Source organism: Lissotriton vulgaris, chromosome 8, assembly GCF_964263255.1.
Source record: "Lissotriton vulgaris chromosome 8, aLisVul1.2, whole genome shotgun sequence".
Classification (NCBI taxonomy): domain Eukaryota; kingdom Metazoa; phylum Chordata; class Amphibia; order Caudata; family Salamandridae; genus Lissotriton; species Lissotriton vulgaris.
Window position 1 is genome coordinate 985763202 of NC_141696.1, and position 11654 is coordinate 985774855.

Sequence of the window (11654 nt, forward strand, 5' to 3'; positions counted from 1 at the left end):
GTTTTTGGGTAAAGGGGTATTTTTAGTGTTCAGGGTCAGTTTTCAGTTTTTGGGTAAAGGGGTTTTTAAATATAATGAAATAATAGATTAATTAATGTTTTAAATAAATATAAATATCTTTGAGAAGTCATTAATGATCATTTGAGATGTTATCAGTGATTTCATAAATGATGTCATTTCATTTACCATATCATGAGTGATATAATATGCGAGGCCATAGGCAGAGCATGGTGGGGGGGATTATAGTTACCCCAGTAACCTAAAATTGGCACATTTTTGTGGCTTTTTGGTTTTAAATGTTACATTCTGTGTCACTTGTTAACCTATGTACATCGTCACATTAACCATTTTTTCCGTGAATTTTGGAGGTTTTTTCATGCACGTTAATGAGATTTGTCCGTACCCAGCTATAATGTCGATTTAGGCGTTGTTTTTTCAGGGAATTTCCAGATTTTTAATATCATATTCATTTAACTGATCCCACTGCGCAAGACCTCCCCTTCAAAATGGGAGAGGCAGGGACACACAGACCATGGAGGACAGGCAGGATGAACAGGGGCAGCACAAGTGACCACAGTGGGCAGGCTGAAGTGTGTGAACACCCAGTTTACATCAGAAAGCAGGTAGGAGAGGAAGGGGCAACACAAGGCACCATGGAAGGCAGACTGGAAGGGCAGGGGCAGCAACCTGACCTTGGAGGGCAGGCAAGAGGGATATAGGAGCATATGGACCTCAAATGGCATGCCAGGGTGACAAGGGTAGCAAGCTGACCTCGGAGGGGAGGGGAGATGGGAGGATGAGGTACAATAAACCAAAATCTGCGGGTCTAACGAGCTCACGAGAGCTTAACAGCACAAATAATGACCCTTACTTATACAGTTTCAAAATCCTTTCTAAACAGGCACACCCCACAGCATTTCTTAGCAACTTATCAATTCATTCATACACTTAACATGCTGCCACAGGGCAAAATACTACTCTTCTTCTGCCAAATTAAGTCATTGATCCTGCAAAGAAATTGAATTGTATTTTTTCTCATTTAGAATCCCGCCTCTTTAATTTTATTAAACATTTGCATATATATTAATGAGGTCTTCCAGACTAACAATTGATTTGTATTGATGCAGTCATTTGAATATGATAAGTTTATGATGTGACTGAGCCGCCAAATACAGAAGCTGGAGTGCCTGGGGTGAATTAGATGTGCCCTCCCCTTGCTCTTATAGCTGCAGCAGTACTTAGCTAATCGCACATCTAGGCAAAGTTGCACAGTGGTTATTGGCATCTGTAATCCTCGTGGCTTTGCAATGAATCTTGGAAGCAGGCTTCCCCATGATCTGGGAGTCATACTTCTGTCTCTATGTCATCTTGAAGTGTCCATGAAGTGCATTTGTTTATTAGCTGCATCAGGTGCATGAGGAGCAGCCGGTGTGCAGGCAGTTGTCTGTTTGTTTATTATTGTTTTCCTGGGGCTACCATAGATACAAAGTACACCAGTCCCAGCAGAGTCATTTAAAAGGTTAATTGCCTCTCTCATATAGCCATTGTGCCAAAAAGTAATCCCTCGACAAATAGGAGAGCAGAATAGGAAGATCACAAAACGACTTCCACGGCTGCCAGGGTTGCCAGCTTGGTGACTGCTTGGCCATCATCATAGTCTAACAGTACTTTACTTGTGCAAAAGTCGGTATAGCCAAACAGTTGCATAATTCCAGGGGCCCTGCTCATACCTCTGACTAGGTGCAGAAGTGCTCCTGAGGGGTTCCTTTTTTTTGTCTCATTGAGTTTATAGTTTAGTTTCAATGGAAACGGGGAAGACTAAACCTGAGGTTACTACTCCACAACACAAACTACCATACCACATAATTACTCTTCATAACACATAACCCCACTCTACATAATTTCTATACACTAAATACGACATACCTTCTATCCACATCATTCAAAGTCTATCCACATAATTTAATTGCACATCATACCACATAATTCCACTACACACAGCCTACATCCACTAAACTCCAAGGAACATTAGAAAAACACTTTTACATTTACAACGCCTATAGCTCTAACTCACGCAAATGTGAAACCTATTACATCGCAAATGCTTCTTTAACTAGTAGTCGCGTTTGCAGAGAGGTGGAGAAAGGGGGCTGGGCCTCCAACCAGTGCTCAGGAATTCCACTGTGTAGGACTTACAGGAGGTACCAAGAGGGTTTCATTGCACCCAAAATCGCTAAGGAGTAGAGTGGACTTCATTCCTAAACCAGTACTGTACCAGGTGGCGTGTTTGCAGAGTGTTGGAGAAAGGTGAGAGTGATCTCTGAAAACCTCTTGGCAATCCCACTGTGTGGGACTTAGTGGAGGTAACAGGAGGGGTAGTTGGCCCCCAAGGACAACCTTGGGGGTCAACTACCCCTCCTATTGCCTCCAGTAAGTCCCACTAAGCAGGATTGCTAAATTCTCATAGCAGGCCACACCCCCTTTCCCTACCACTCTGCACACACGCTCCCTGGCGTGCTCTTGGATGGGGATTAAGGTCCACTTTGCTGCTGGGGTCCTTAGAGGCTAACTAGCCTACTGGATACCTCCAGTATGTCCTAGATAGTGAGATTGCTGACAGGAGGACACAGGCCACACCCCCTTTGTCCACTACTCTGCAAACAGGTCTCCTGGAACACTCTTGGTTGGGGATGAAGTCCCCTTGCCTCTTGAGGGTCCCTGGGGCCAACTAGCCCACCAGATACCTCCTGTAAGCCCCATACAGCTGAAATGCTGAGGGGGTCCGAGACCATGCCCTCTTTTTACAACACTCTGCAAACGCGCCTCCCAGTGCACTCCTGCTCGGGTTATGAAGTCCACTTCAGTCCTGAGCTCCTCAGGACACAAGAGGATCTCATCACCCCACCAGCTGTGTGCCAAGAGGCGCGTTTGCAGAGTGGTGTGAGAAGGAGAATGGCATCGGGCCACCTCTCAGCAATCACACTGTATGGGGCTTACTGGAGGTACCTGGTGGGCTAGTTGGCCCCTAAGGACCCTTAAGATTCTTGGGGACTTAATACCCCAAACCCGAACGTGGCAGGAGGCGCGTTTCCCGAGTGGTGCAGGGAGGCGTAGGGCCTCCTGCAAGATGCTGGGTTCTCTTTTATTTAATTTTTTAGAAGGGGGGCTGTGTAACCCCCTTCTCCTTGTAATTTGTGGGCCCTGGAGACCCCATCCCTGCTGGGCATGAGCCTTTTTTAATAAAAAAAACAGGAAAGGCGCCACGTGGCCCCCTTCCCTGGCTCACTTTTGGCCCCAGGGACCCCATCCCCCGGGGCCTGGCCAGACTTTAAAAAATATATATATTTTGGAGGGGGACCATGTGGCCCCCCTCCTGAAGCCAATTATGGCTCCGGGGACCCTATACACTGGGGCTTTGCCTCAAATGTTTTAATCAATATAGGGCCCTGGGCCCCTATTGGCCTCGGGACCCCATCCCCTGGGGCCTGGCCTAAACATTGGGGACTGATGGGGGAGGTGGTGGTCCCAAGGGGAAACATCCTTAACCACGATGTATTTACAACGACTTACATGAACAACGAAGAGTTAACAACGAAGATTCACTTACCACGAAGGGCTGAACAACGAAGGACGGAACCATGACTTTTAGAATACCGCAGGCGAGGTACATCAGCTCCGCTCAATCTACATCTGAGGTTCTATTCTGGTCCGGGGTTCCAGTGCTGAAATTGGCCACTTACACAGCATGCTGCTTTGCCCTCCATGCTGGGCTGCCAACAATTCGCCCCTCGGTCTTCTCACTGTCGGGCTGCGGCAACGAGCTAACTCTAACTCTTACGTTGACCCGCAGCCAGAGCCAGCAGAGAACTTGTTTACTCCCCCACATGCTCACTGCGATTATGCTTCATTCGAGTGATTCGTCACTTAACTTCCCCCAATCAAAAATCCGCCTTTGTTACCCGCAGTAGTTTAGGAAAAGAATGTTGACATTGGCATCTTGTAATGCTAATGTCAGCCTTAACGTTTTGTCTGCACCCTGGCTGACGTTTAAAAAAAAACAGTATTGGGATGTAGTCTGGTTTTCATCTGCTCGGATGAACGACTTTGGAAAAGCTTTTCTGGAATAATCTGACATTCTAAGGTTGGTCATTTTGTTTTTAAAAAAGAGTGTTTATACATGTGTATTTAATTTTATGTTTAAACACTTTTACTTCTTGCAATACGATGTACATATTTTATGGATAATGGTTTATGAAGTTCGTTTTTAATTTAAAAAAAATAAATCTAACTTAAAATGATTTAAGCAATGTTCACCTATTATTTAATTTTTCAAAAAAGCATGTTTAATTTATTTAAGAATAACAAGTCTACTTCAATTGTTTGCGCTTGTGCAGAGGTGCTCAGATTAATGTCTTTGTGTTGGTTACTTATGAGACTAAAAAGAAAATCACAGCCTTTCATTTTTTCATGTTCCTATTGAGCACGAAGAAAGACACAGAATTAACTTGATGATTTAATAGAAAACGGTCTCAGAAATTAGTAATTGGCAAGTAAAAGGATTTTCGTTGTTCAGGAAGTCGTTATAAAATTAGTAGTGGTTAAGAAAAGGTCGTTGTTAAACTTTCGTTGTTTAAGAGGTCGTGGTTAAGGAAGTAGTTGTTTAGTCATACAACCGGTCCCAAGGGCCGGGTTTCTGCAATGGACCCCCACATTTAAATAATTAGTGGCAGTGTAGGGGGCTCGAGCCCCCCACAGGTATTGTTTGTAATACCCCTGGGGAGGTGGCGGTCTCCAGGACTTGGGGGGCTGCATGGCTCCCCTGCCCATAATTAAATAAAGCCCCTAGGAGGTGGTGGTCTCTGGGGATTGGGGGGCCAGCAAGCCCCCCCCCCTAATTGAACAAAAGCCCCGGGAAGGTGGAAGTCCCTGGGGCTTGGGGAACCTCGCCCGCCCATAAATAATAAAGCCCTGGGCAGGTGGCGGTTCCCGGGGCTGTGGGGCCCGACGGCCTGAATATATTTGGCATATTGCCTCCGGCACCTGGCCCACCAGGGCTTAATAAAATGAAGCGCGGGAGACCGTGTTTAGTTTTTTCCTTCTGGGACCCCCTGACCAGGCCTATGGGGTCAGGGTGTTTCTACCCTGCCCCTTTTCTTTTTCTTTTAACCATTTTCTTCCTTTTTTCTTGTGACTTGGTTTTACCGAGTCACACGATGGCTGCCAATACTTCTTGGTTTGGAGTATTGGTAGCCAATCAGAATGAAGCTCCTGGTCGGGAGGGTTCGCGAGTCCTCCTCAGACACCAGATATTGATATTGTTTTATTTTTCAATTTCTCATGAACTACTTTACACTATTTTAAAAAAGGAACGCTTTCTGAACCTTTTTGCCAAATTTGGTGTAAATCCATGCAGCAGTTCGGGCTGTAGCTTTGTCTAAAGTTTCTACGGAAATTAAAATGGAGAAACCACGCCAGGTTGTAGCTTAAGGAAGCCTTTTTATTTTTTATTTTTTTCTTGCATTGTTTTCATATAAATAAAGTGTAGTGTAGTGCATTCGGAGACAAAGTGACCTACGCGTTTCGGCCAGAGGCCTTTATCCGGGTCAAAGTGTATAAAGTGCAAAGTAATTTTAAAGAGTTAGGTTAGCCCCTCACCTCGCCCATAGAAAATGTATTGGTTGGTTGTTAAAGGAAAATAACATGCCTTAGCTTTTTTTCTTTTTTTCTCTCATGACAACTTTATGCGCTCAAAGTCTGATATTACAGACAATACCCTCGATGTTCAGAAGTTAAAACACAAGAGAGGGTTACAGGAAAAGGGAGCCGCTTATCAGATATACTATGCTGACTTATCAGTTCTATACAAGGTGACGTACCCGTTATAAATTTATTTTGATCAATTCAATTTGCTCTATAATCACTGTCTAATTTCTGGGTTCAAAATATTTTAATGCAAAGTATTTCATAATAAACAAATAAGCAAGACACACATACAAAAAATAATATGAAACAACAACAATCTATTACAATATCTAACTTCCAATATTTGTTTACACATTTCAATAGATATAATGAAATTATATTCATAGAAAAACTAAAAAAGGGGAGTGAAAGGGAGGGGAACATAAAAATAGCAGTTGATAGTAAAATACAAATTGAGTTGCTAATCAATTTCAATTAAACAATAAAATAATAATAAATGAGGAATACACAAGAAATATATTATGAATTTGATAAATAAATATCAACAGGAATCGAGAATGAATGATAAGCAATAGAGTTATGACAAACCCCAGACATAGATAACTGAGCACCTCTTCTTGTAAAAATAACCCATGACCATCCAGCATGAACAGATAACTTTGAAACATCTTTCAAACAAAAAGTAATAGATTTTATTAACGCAGCTGATAATAAGAAATTAAAGAGTTTACATTCAAGATCACTTAAATCCATAGATAAAATAACATTTTTGCATATTAAAATGTTATATGATAAAGCATCTTGAATATTGAGAATCTTTTTAATATTAACCCAAACTTCTTCCCAAAATTTGGAGATTAAAGGACAAGAAAAAAGCATATGTTGAAGTGAGCCAGAGTGTAAATTACAATTCCAACAAGTATCAGATTGAAGAAGTTGTCTTAAATAAAGGCAGTGGAGTCCATAAACAATTAAATAGAATATAAGAGTTAGTTTGGAAAAGCGAAACAGGTAACCATCCAGATATATTACTAAGCCAAATTCTTTCCCGTGTATCATCAGATAAGGAAAGAGATAGCTCAGTATTCCAGAATGAAGCAATCAAATGTATGTTACTACCTAGATTACTAAACAATTTCTTATATAGAATAGAAACACCATTACGATACGTTGATACAGTTTGGATGTATATGGATAAGTCAGCTGGAGTATTAAATGGAATAGGTTGCTCAAAAGAATCTAAGATCGCATTACATAAAGATTCATATTTTATGAGATCAGAATTAACCAAACCAAACTTAGTTTGCAAATTCTCAAATGGTATAAAAGTGTTGCTTGAATAAACGTATTTAAGATAAAAAATTCCATCTTTTATCCAGGCAAACCAAAAACTAATATTTCTATTCAATTTAATAACATTGCTATACCATAAAGATAATTCACCAGTGTTATACATGCGAAATTAAAAAATTGAGTCTAAGTAATTGAAAATGAATTTAGTGGATTTGATGATAATGGATTTATGAAAAAGTCAAGATTTATTAGACATTGTCAACAGAGTGGGAAGTGGAAAGGGTTTCACAATGGACTTTTCAATGCGGAACCATGCAGGTGGATGAAGTAAAAACGATTGATTAAACCATATGGCACATTGTTTTAAAGTAAACGCTTTATGATAAAGCAGAAAATCAGGGATACCAAATCCAGCATTACCATTTAGAAATGTTTAATTTTTTATAGCTAATACGATGTGCCTTATTATTCCAGAGAAATTTGGAAAGAAGTTTATCAACATCTTTATAACATTTTAATGGGAACTGAATGGGGATCATAGCAAGGGTATAAAAGATTTTAGGAGCAATATTCATTTTAATAAACTCCAATCTACCCCACCATGACAGATGTAATGATGACCATTTAGACGTTTTAGCTTTAATGTAATTTAACACAAAGGTACTATTTAAAGTTAATGTTGATTTTATTGTAGAAGAGAAAAAAGTACCTAAATATTTTAATTTATTCTTTTGCCAAATAATTTTATTAATAAAAATCATATCAGGAGTACAGTACACATTTAAAGGAAAAAATTCTGTTTTGTTAGTATTTAACTTATATCCAGAAACCAAAGAATACTTTGTTATTATATCAATTAAGGAAGGAAATGAAGACAGATGATCACTAATAAATAAAAGTACATCATCAGCTTTTGCTAGGGTTTTAATATTAACATCATTAACATTGATTTCTTTAATATTGTCACACTTTCTTATAGTTGCAAGAAAGGGTTCAATACCAATTAAAAATAATAGTGGGGAAAGAGGACAACCCTAACGAGTACCCCTAAAAAGGGAGAATTGATGAGAAATTTGACCATTAATAAATAAACGTGCAGTAGGAGCATAATATAAAGTGAAAATCATTCGGATAAAAGTATCACCAAAATTAAAAGATGATAAAGTGTGTAAAAGAAATTGCCAATGAAGTTTATCAAAGGCTTTTTCAGCATCCAAAGCCATGACTCCTGAAGGACTAGCCAGCAACTGACCTTGTTCAATGACATGTAACAAAGTTCTTGTATTATTAGCTGAATATATATTCTTCATAAACCCAGATTGATCAGAGTGTATGATAGAATCTAATATAGGGGATAAACGGGTGGCCAATATTTTAGCATGTAATTTACAATCTTGATTAATTAAGGAAATTGGGCGATAATTAGAAACCAGAGTGGGGTCTTTATCTGGTTTAGGAAGAACAATAATTAAAGCCTCAGTAAAAGACCCAGATGTACTTCCTGATGAACTAAACGCTGTGAAAAGTTGAAGTAAGACAGGGGAAAGTTGGGTTTGAAATTCCTTATAAAATTCTGCAGGTATACCATCAGGACCGGGAGATTTATTTAATTTGAGGGATTTTATCGCAGAGTGAATTTTATCCATAGTAATGGGTAATTCAAGTCCGAGTTTATCTGACTGTGAGATCTAAGGTAGATCACATGAGGAAAGGAAAGAATCTACCAAAGAAGTAGCATTAAAATCAGGTTTATTATATAAATTAGAATAAAATTGCAAAAATTAATTAACAATATCATTATGAGAAAGGGCAATCTTACGATTGTGGCCATGAATAGAAGAGATTTGAGTTTTATCTTTTTTAGTACGGAGATAGTTTGCTAATAGTTTTCCAGATTTATTTGTATTGAAACTAAATTTAGCTTTAGCCTTAGAAATCTGAATACCAGCTCTTTGACTAAGAATTGTATTGAACTCATAACAGAGTTTTTGTAATTTATCCCTATATTGTGAATCATTAGATGTAATAAAGAGACGTTCATACTTTGCAATTTGTTTTTATGAATGTTTAATATTAGCATTGAAGGTCTTATTTTTGTGAGCCATAATAGAAATGGTAGCACCTCTAACATATGTTTTAAATGCATCCGATCTATTAACCAGAGAAGTAGAACCTTCAGGGTTAAGTTGAAAATATTCATTAATGGAAGATAAATGTTTTGGCTTGTTACGGTCATTGAGGGCTACGCTAGAATTCATTCTCCATCTAGATTGTTTGGTGAAGGACGGATTTGGATTTAAAATACAAGAAATCATAGCATGATCAAAAACATCAATATTACCTATTGAAGGGGTCGACAGAATTAATAAGCTGTTTTGTAACTAAGATATAATCAATTCTGGAATGGAAATTGTGTGGATTTGAAAAGAAAGTAAAATAATTTCCGTAGGAAAATGGAGACGCCAGATATCAACCAATTTAGTAGTTTGTAGAAACGTTTTAAAAGCAAAATAAACTTTAGGGGGATGGAATCTCATATGAGATAAACTATCTAATAAAGGATCATAAATAACATTAAAATCACCAGCAACAATTAAAGGAACGTTCCCAATTTTTAACACCTCTGTTGAAAGATTATAAAAAAAAACAGGTTCATCCGCCATTGTCCCATACACATTCAATGGAAATAGAATAGAATCATGAACTTTAACTTTAACAATTAAATATCTCCCGTCTGTATCTGAAATTTTACTCAAAATTTGGCATTGAGATTTCTTTTGAAAAAAATATAGCTACCCCATTTTTCTTGCCATTAGCAGGAGAAGAAACAATACTGTCAGCCCATTTTCCATTCATATAATTTAAGATTTTGTCATCAACATGAGTTTCTTCTAAAAAACTAAAATCCGCTTTGGAACTACCCAAAAAATCTAAAATTTTAGTGCCCTTAACTAGATGACGCAAACCTTTGACATTTAAGGAAATTCTTTTGATATTAGCCATAATGGATAAAGAAGAGAAACAGAGAAAGAAGAGGGTAGTCAGAAAAAGTACATATAATAGGAAAAAAAAAATTAGTAACCCCAGAAGAATTACAGGGACAGGAAATGGGAAAACACGCACACACGCTCTACAAGCATTACCAAAACCGTTGGAGCCCTGAATTATGAAGGAATAATCAGAAGTATGTCAGCTGAAAACATATCGTTAAGAGTTCAAGTAGTAGGCTCATGAGTGTCCATTGAATGTGGAAGTTGATCAAGAAAATGGCGCAGTTCTTCAGGCCGTTGAAAAGATTTTGAGAAGGAATCCTTCCAAATGCGCTTTGTAGAGGGATCAAAAAGACCGTACTTATATCCAAGACATCTTAGTTGAGGGCGAATAGCAGTAAATTCCTTGCGTATTGCAACAGTTTCTTTTGCAAAATCCTGATGAATAAAGATTTTGTTGCCATTAACCATCAATGTGGGAATTTCTCTTGCTGCTTTCCTGATTATAACCAAGTGATGATGACGAAACACCTTAAATATCATTTGCCTAGGCTTGGTAGGTTGAGGGTTACAATGGGAAGGAATTCTGTGAGCCTTATCAATTTCAAAATTTTCAGGGAATTTGAGATTTAAAAGACCAGGAATTAAGTTCTCCAAGTATAATCGACAGTTAGTTCCCTCAACCTCTTCTGGCAAATTAAATATGTGAAGGTTATATTGCCTATTGCGATTTTCCAAATCCAAAAGATGTGAGAACATTGGAGAAATGTTCGCCACAAGTGTAGTAAAAGCGTCCACTTTGACATTATTATCATGAATTTTAATTGAATAGTCAGATATTTTCATTGATAAACAAGCCATTTCTTTTCGCACATTTTTATTTTCTGTTGCAATAGTGTCTGTATTAGCACTAAGTGCCTGAATTTCTTCCAAAATTAATGAAAGTGAAGGTTCAGATGATTCTACCACTTTCGATTTTAGAGGAGGCGGTGAAACCTGTTGTCTCCATTTATTGTGAATAGGAGTTTTATTCTCCATGTTTGCGCAAAAAAAATATTCAATTTGAATATAATTGAAGAAATTCTAGGCCAATATATTGAAAGAAGTGAAGCAATCTTCCAAATAACAAGTGCAGCAGCTAAACCGTACTGTGGGTGTATCTAGGCCCAAGCCAGGCCCTTTCCTGGGTTATGCTCCACCCTGACAGAGAATCCAGGCAGTACTTTCAAGCAGTGCAGGGAGCAGGGAGCTGAAACCCGTACTTTTGGCGCAGAGAAGAGGCTGAAACTTCTCCAGACTGCAGGAAATCGATTCACCAGCACAGCGACCCTATCAGGTATTAAATGCTGACAGAAAATCGTAGTTTTTGAGTAAAAATGGGTAAAAACGCGAAGGAGCTCCTCAAGCGGCGGCCATTTTGATTTGCGCGCTCGTGCGTCTCCCATCACGGTCTATTTTCAAAATGTACTTATTCAGCATCTCTAAAATTTGACAATTTCATTAGTATATCACATCAGTTTTCAAATGATGCAAATGACTTCTCTTTAGATTGCACATATTCCTCCATTTATCATGGATACAAATGCTATAAATATGATAATATAAAAAAAATTGAGTTTTTTATGTATATATATATATATATATTTTCTGAAAAAACCACAGGTTTCA